Source organism: Dipodomys ordii, unplaced genomic scaffold, assembly GCF_000151885.1.
Source record: "Dipodomys ordii isolate 6190 unplaced genomic scaffold, Dord_2.0 Scaffold59, whole genome shotgun sequence".
In the NCBI taxonomy this organism is placed as follows: domain Eukaryota; kingdom Metazoa; phylum Chordata; class Mammalia; order Rodentia; family Heteromyidae; genus Dipodomys; species Dipodomys ordii.
In genome coordinates, this window is record NW_012267275.1 from 7,440,350 (window position 1) to 7,447,201 (window position 6,852).

Genomic DNA, 6,852 nt, shown 5'->3' on the forward strand with positions numbered 1-6,852 from the left:
TTTTTTGGAAAATAAGGATTATGTTGTGGACCTTGAAGGTGTGTTCTGAGATTTATCTGGAGGAGGGAAGATGTAAGTCGACCCTGAAATGTCTAAGCAGGTCTGCATGAACACTGATGATGAAAGTGGCAGATAAAATCATGTGTGATGCTTATTGGATCCAATGTGTGATAGGAAATAGAAAGACACATAGGAATTCACCTGGCAGTTTGTAAAGGTAATCAAGATGAATTGTGTCAAGTACAGCACAATTCAATAATTTCTTCTTTATAGACTTGCGTGATGATTTGATGTCTTTAGCTTTGACTGAAGCTTTCACAAGGTTATTGTCACTGTTATTGGTATAGTCTTCTGAACACGAATAGGAGTTTCTTTTCATCCCATGTCCAATAACTATGAAATCCCATAAATAGGAGAAGGAGACAAGAATTTATCAAATGTAGTTCTTCAGCAATTAATTGTGCATTTCCATTTCCATCATTGTCTTTCATGAAAATTAATAGCTGGTTTCTTACAACAGGAAACACATTTATCATGTATGTGGGTTTGGACAACATGATAGTGGATCACATTTCAGGTGACTCCAAGGATTTAGCAATGTTTAATTAAATTTAATATTAAATTAGGTTTAATATTAAACTTGAGGTGGAACTTGGTAGCTTAACATTGATAGGTAGACAATCAACCACTTGATCTATACTTTAGCCACTTTTAATTTACTTACTTTCGGAATAGGGTCATGAGAATTTTTTCTGGGCCCTTTTGGAGGACCAGATTCCTATTATGTTTACTGGGTGCATGACAGGTGGATGCTACCACAAATAGGTTTTAATTGATATAAGATAGAAGCTCAAGAACTTTTTTTTTTTTTTTGTCGGTCGTGGGGCTTGAACTCTGGGCCTGGGCGCTGTCCCTCAGCTCTTCAGCTCAAGGCGAGCGCTCTACCACTTGAGCTACAGCGCCACTTCCGGTTTTCTGGTGGTGTATTGGAGATAGGAGTCTCACGGTCTCTCCTGCCAGGGCTGGCTTTGAACCGTGATCCTCAGATCTCAGCCTCCTGAGTAGCTAGGATTACAGGCATGAGCCACCAGCGCCCGGCTTAAGAACTTTTTTTCAACCTAGTCTCAAATCTTTATCTTCCTTTCTGCCTAACATGTATCTGGGACTACAGGTGTGAGTCACTTGGTATTGACCCTAATTTTATGGAAGATTTTGAGTGCATACATTTACAATCCTCTGTGATATTCCTATAATCACAGATTATTAATAAATGTTATTGCTTATAAAGGAAATACCAGTAAGCACAATGTTGATATACTAGTTGAGTGGTTACCAAATATAGATATAATATTAAAACAGCTCCATTTGGGACACTACACATTCACCTACTAATTTCATAAGGAGATTAGGTTTGAAGTCAGGATGTGGAAAATCATTTTTAGTTATCTGTACAAGCGTATGTGTGGGGAAATCTGTGGGGAACACAGGTAGCAAAGATGGCCCTGAGAGGAAGTTGAGTGGGCAGAGCCGGATTTGTTTAGGTTCAGTGTGTAAACAACTCATGGAAGCTTAGGTGCATGATAAGGTATGGCCTTTCAGTGATTGGTTGGTTCCATTTCCTCCCCTCCCACGAAGTCTTTTACTTTAAAAAGGGGATGCTCAGTGTTAATAAAGGAGTTCCTGCTTGGTTTGACTCCCTGCTGCGTCTGATTGTCTCCGGGGCTAAGGGAGGCTGGGGAATGGGCAAGCAGGCCTCACTTCGCACTTACCTTTCTTCGGACCCTATCTGTCCAAAGACAGACGAAGATCCAACATATATGTATTTATAAATAAAATACTTTATTGTTTTAAAATAGTTTAGCTTCACAGCAAAACTGAGAAGGTTTACAATGCCTGTCTTCCTTACTACTACCCACGTGTATGAGCTTTCCACTTATCACCATCACATACAGAAAGGGGTACATTTGGCATGATCCATATACACTATACGGATTGCACTAATACATCCTAATCACCTACTAAAAACTAGAGTCCCAGTTAAGTCTATACATTCTGTGGGTTTGAGCAAGTTTTAATGGCACACATCTAGCATTATAATACCAAAGTATGTGGATTTCTTACATCGCCATAAGATTCAAGATTTTCTGTTTCTCCCACATTTATTCCTTCGCTTCTCTCTTTCAGTACTTAGAATTTAATGTAAGACTTGTAGTCTATAAAGAGAAAGATGAGACCTGGATACAAATGGAAACATTTTCAAAATTGTTCCTAAATTGTACCAAGGAGCAATTAGAGTTAAGCATGAAGAATGTACTTCTCTCAAATGTTTCTTTTTCATAGCACTGCTTTTTGATGATTTTTTTGTGTTTTATTTATTAAATTTAGTTTGATTTGCATAGATTAGATTAACCAAGTTTTGTTGTAGTATTTCCATGTGTACAAACAGAATCCACCTTGAATAAATTTACCTCTTCTCTTAAGTATGAGTAATTCTCCCCCTCCTTTTCTTTTTTTCTTCTTTCTTTCTTTCTTGCTTGCTTTCCTTTCTCTCTCTTCCTTCCTTACTTCTTGTATTTTTTTGTTCTTTCATTTTGTGCTTCTACTGAGGCTTGAATTCAGGACCTTGTACTCTGACTTTGTCCTCACATATATTGTACTACTTGAGCCATACTTCTAGTCTAGGATTTTGCTGGCTAGATGGTGATGGAATTTTCCAGACTTTCCTATCCAGGACAGCTTCAAACCACAGTCCTTCAGATCTTAGCCACCTGGGTATCTAGGATTGTAGGATTGAGCCCTGGCACTCTGTTCATCACAGCCCACCCTTCTTACAACAATTCCAATAATTTCAGTGTTCTGTTTTCTTTTGTGTGCATAATGTTCTTGGGTCAGGTTTAGACCCATATACTCACTTTTGTCCTCATCCTTCCTCTGCTGTCCATGCATAAAATCTGTTTTACCTTTCTCTCATTCATTTTTAAGGATCATGTTCAATATATATAATAGCCAGTCTGACTGGGGTGAGATGAAATGCCGGTTTAATTTGCATTTCCTTAATAACTAAGGATGTTGAACATTATTTATATGTTTATCACTTATTTCTGTAAATTTACATTTGAAAACTGTTCAATTCATTTGCCTATTTATTAATTGGGACACATATTTATTTGCTGTTCAATTTTTGGAGCTGTTTATAAAAATATATATATGAATCTATCACCTGATAAATAGCTGACACAGATTTTCTCCCATTCTATAGGCTGTCCCTTTATTTTAGTGACTGTTTCATTTGCTTCACAGAAGTTTTTAAATCTAGTGTACCCACTTTTTTCTTAGAAATTGGGGAGTTAATCAAAAAAGAATTACCCTTTTTCTAAGGAAATTAAAGCAGAACAAAGGAAATGGAAAATCCTGCCATGCTCCTGGATAGGGAGGATCCACATCCTGAAAATGGCAACACTGCCAAAGACTTTCTACAAATTCAATTCAATACCCACCAATATCCCAACCTCATTCTTCAATGAAATAGAAAAGGCAATCCAGAAATTCATGTGGAACAATAAGAGATGCCAAATAGCAAAAACATTCCTTAGCAAAAAGAACAGTGCTGGAGGAATATCAATACCAAACTTCAAGCTCTACTACAAAGCCATAGTAATTGAAACAGCTTGGTACTGACACAAGAACAGACCTGAGGACCAATGGAATAGAACTAAAGACCCAGACATAAACCCACAGACCTATAGCCACTTCAAAAAGGGAACTAAAAAAATAGAATGGAAGAAAGACAGCTCCTTCAGTAAATGGTGCTGGCAAAATTGGTTAAACACCTGTAGAAAACTAAAGCTAGATCCCTATATATCACCCTGCACCAGAATCAACTTCAAATGAATCAAAGACCTCTAAGTAAAAGAAGACATCCTGAAAACATTACAGGAAGGAATAGTAGAAACTCTAGGGCTGCTTGGCACAAGCCAACATTTTCTTAATAAAGCAGAAGCGCAACAAATCAAAGAAAGGTTGGACAAATGGGATTTCATTAAACTGCAGAGCTTCTGCATAGCAAAGGACATAGCTAGCAAGACCAATAAAAAGTCCATGGTCTGGGAGAAGAACTTCACTAGTCATACAATAGATAAGGGTCTCATATCTAAAATATACTTATAACTCAAAAAATTAAATCCCCCCAAAATATATCCTTAAAGAAACAAAGATCCCATTAATAAGTGCGCTGAAGACTTGAAGAGAGACTTCTCTGAAGAGGAAATCAGAATGGCCAATTTATACATGAAGAAATGGTTAACTTCTCTGGCCATAAAATGAATGCAAATGAAAACAACATTGAGGAATGGAATGTCACTCAGTGGCAAATCGCTTAGCTAGCAAGTGCAACATCCGGGGTTCGATCCCAAGTACCAAAAAAAAAAAAAAAAAAAGAAAGAAAGAAAGAAAAAAATGACATTCTACCTCACTCCAATCTATTAACAAGAAATCTAGTAACAACCCTACTGCACTGTTGGTGGGAGTGTCAATTTGTTCAACTCCTCTGGAAAGAAATACAGAGGTTCCTCAAAAGACTCCACATAGAGCTCCCCTATGACTCAGCAATCCCATTTCTAGGCATTTGCCCCAATGATCACAAACAAGGTTATACTAAAGCTACCAGCACAACTATGTTTCTTGCAACATTATCTGCCATAGCTAAGATATGGAACCAACCCAGACGCCCCTCAGTAAATGAATGGATCAAGAAAATGTGTTATATATATATATATATATATATATATAATTCTGTTTCCACCATAAAGAATGACATTGCCCATTTGTTAGGAAATGGAAAGACTTGGAAAAAAATCATACTAAGTGAAGTAACCCAGATCCAAAGAAATATAGTTCATGGTTTTCCTTATTTGCAACAATTAGTATATGTCTAGGTTAATCTTTCAGATGAGCAGAAAAGGTAAAAAGCTATGTACATATGACCATATAAGGTGGTGCTAAGTGAAATGAACCCCAAGACATGGACACAAGAGATTTTTCTTTGTTGTTATTGTTTTTAATGTGATTTAATGTGATTTTTGTTCGTTTCTTTTGTATGCTCTTCCCCCATGGAATAACCTGTTGTCACTGTATTTGACTCTGGTGCCCTGCATCTTGTATATACATTTTTCTAATTTGTGGAGGGGAAGGGGAATAACAAAAGGCTTAAACAGGACACAGGATGAAACATCACAACAATGAGACTTACAAAACACTATGTCAGAAATGAACCTTACAACTTAGAGGGGGAAGTGGGGATGGTAGGAGAGGGAAGGGATAGTGGGAGAAAAACAAAGGAGTGGTAGAAATGCCCAATAAGAAATGTACTCCTTACCTTACTGATGTAACTGTAATCTCTCTGTACAGCATCTTTACAAGAAAATAAAATTTAAAAGAAGAAATTACTTTTTTCTATTTTAAAGTGAAGTGTTTTCCCTATATGTTCCTGCATTATTTTCAAAGGCTCTTGTCTCACATTATGATGTTTGACCCATTTGTCCCAACATCATTTGTTGAAGAGAACAATATTATAATCTGAAATAAAAGAACCATGTAAATTATCATAGTTTTTAAAGTTTTATTATCTAGGGGAAAGAACAATATGTTAATATATTATTTAAATAATATATTTATTATAGGAAATACAAAAATAATAAATCCAGTATTATTCATATATTGGAAATATGAAAATAATAAATCCAATATTATTCATATATTAAAATATGATTTTAAGTGAGATTGTTCATAATCAAGCATATTGGTTCATACTTCTAATCTCAGAACTCTGAATGTAAAGTAGGAGGCTAAATCATGATGATTACAAGTTCAAAGGCTGTCTGAACTACATTACAAGACTGTTCTTAAGAGAGATAGAGAAAATGGGAAGAAAGAAGGAGGCAGAAAATGGTCATATTTGAAGATAATTTAGAAAAAAGGGTTCAGAACAAAACAAAAAGTATTGCAAAGGTATGAACAAAATGGAATTATTAGATACTGTAGGTGGGCACATGGATTAATGACCCTATTATTGAGATTTTAGAAAATGAGAAATAAATTTGTTCTTTGGTCCAGTAATTCTACTGAATATACTTGAAAAAAAATGATATAACTAAGTAGAAGAGATACTGTATACATAGATTTGTTTTAGCAATTTAAAAACATAGAACGCATGCAATTAATCAGTGTCTATTGGTAGATGAATTGATTAAAAATATTGGTACAATTAGACAATGGAATATTAGTCACGATGGATGGACAGAGGAAATTTTTAATTTTTTTTCTGTAAAAATACCGTAGAGAGGGGTTACGATTACATGGGCAAGGTTATGAGTGCATTTCTTTTTTTGGGGGGAGGGGGTCCGGTCGTGGGGCCTGAACTCTGGGCCTGGGCGCTGTCCTTCAGCTCTTCAGCTCAAGGCTAGCACTCTACCACTTGAGCCACAGCGCCACTTCCGGCTTTTTCCTATTTGCTTATGTGGTGCTGAGGAATCGAACCCAGGACCTCTTGCATGCAAGGCAAGCGCTCTACCACTGAGCCACCTTCCAAGCCCCTAATGAGTGCATTTCTTATCAAGCATTGTTGCCTCCTCCTTTGTTTCCCCTTCCCATCATCTCTTCCCATCTCCGTCCTCCCTCGGCGCTCCCCCATCTTCCCCTCCCACCCAAGACAAAGTTCATTTTCGACATAACATCGTGTACATCTCATTGTTGCAATGGGTCCACCTGTATCCCTATTTAAGCAATTTTTTCCCTTCCCCTCCACAAATTATACAGTGAAATAGGTCTCATGGAGAAGAAAAATATACCTTATTT

General features: G+C 36.7%; 1 non-coding gene across 1 annotated transcript; it reads right to left on the reverse strand.

Moving 5' to 3' along the window:
* Positions 1-6,515: 6,515 nt before the first annotated feature.
* Positions 6,516-6,584, reverse strand: Trnaa-ugc. Its single transcript has one exon. It is a non-coding gene; the product is annotated as a tRNA-Ala (tRNA).
* Positions 6,585-6,852: the final 268 nt, after the last annotated feature.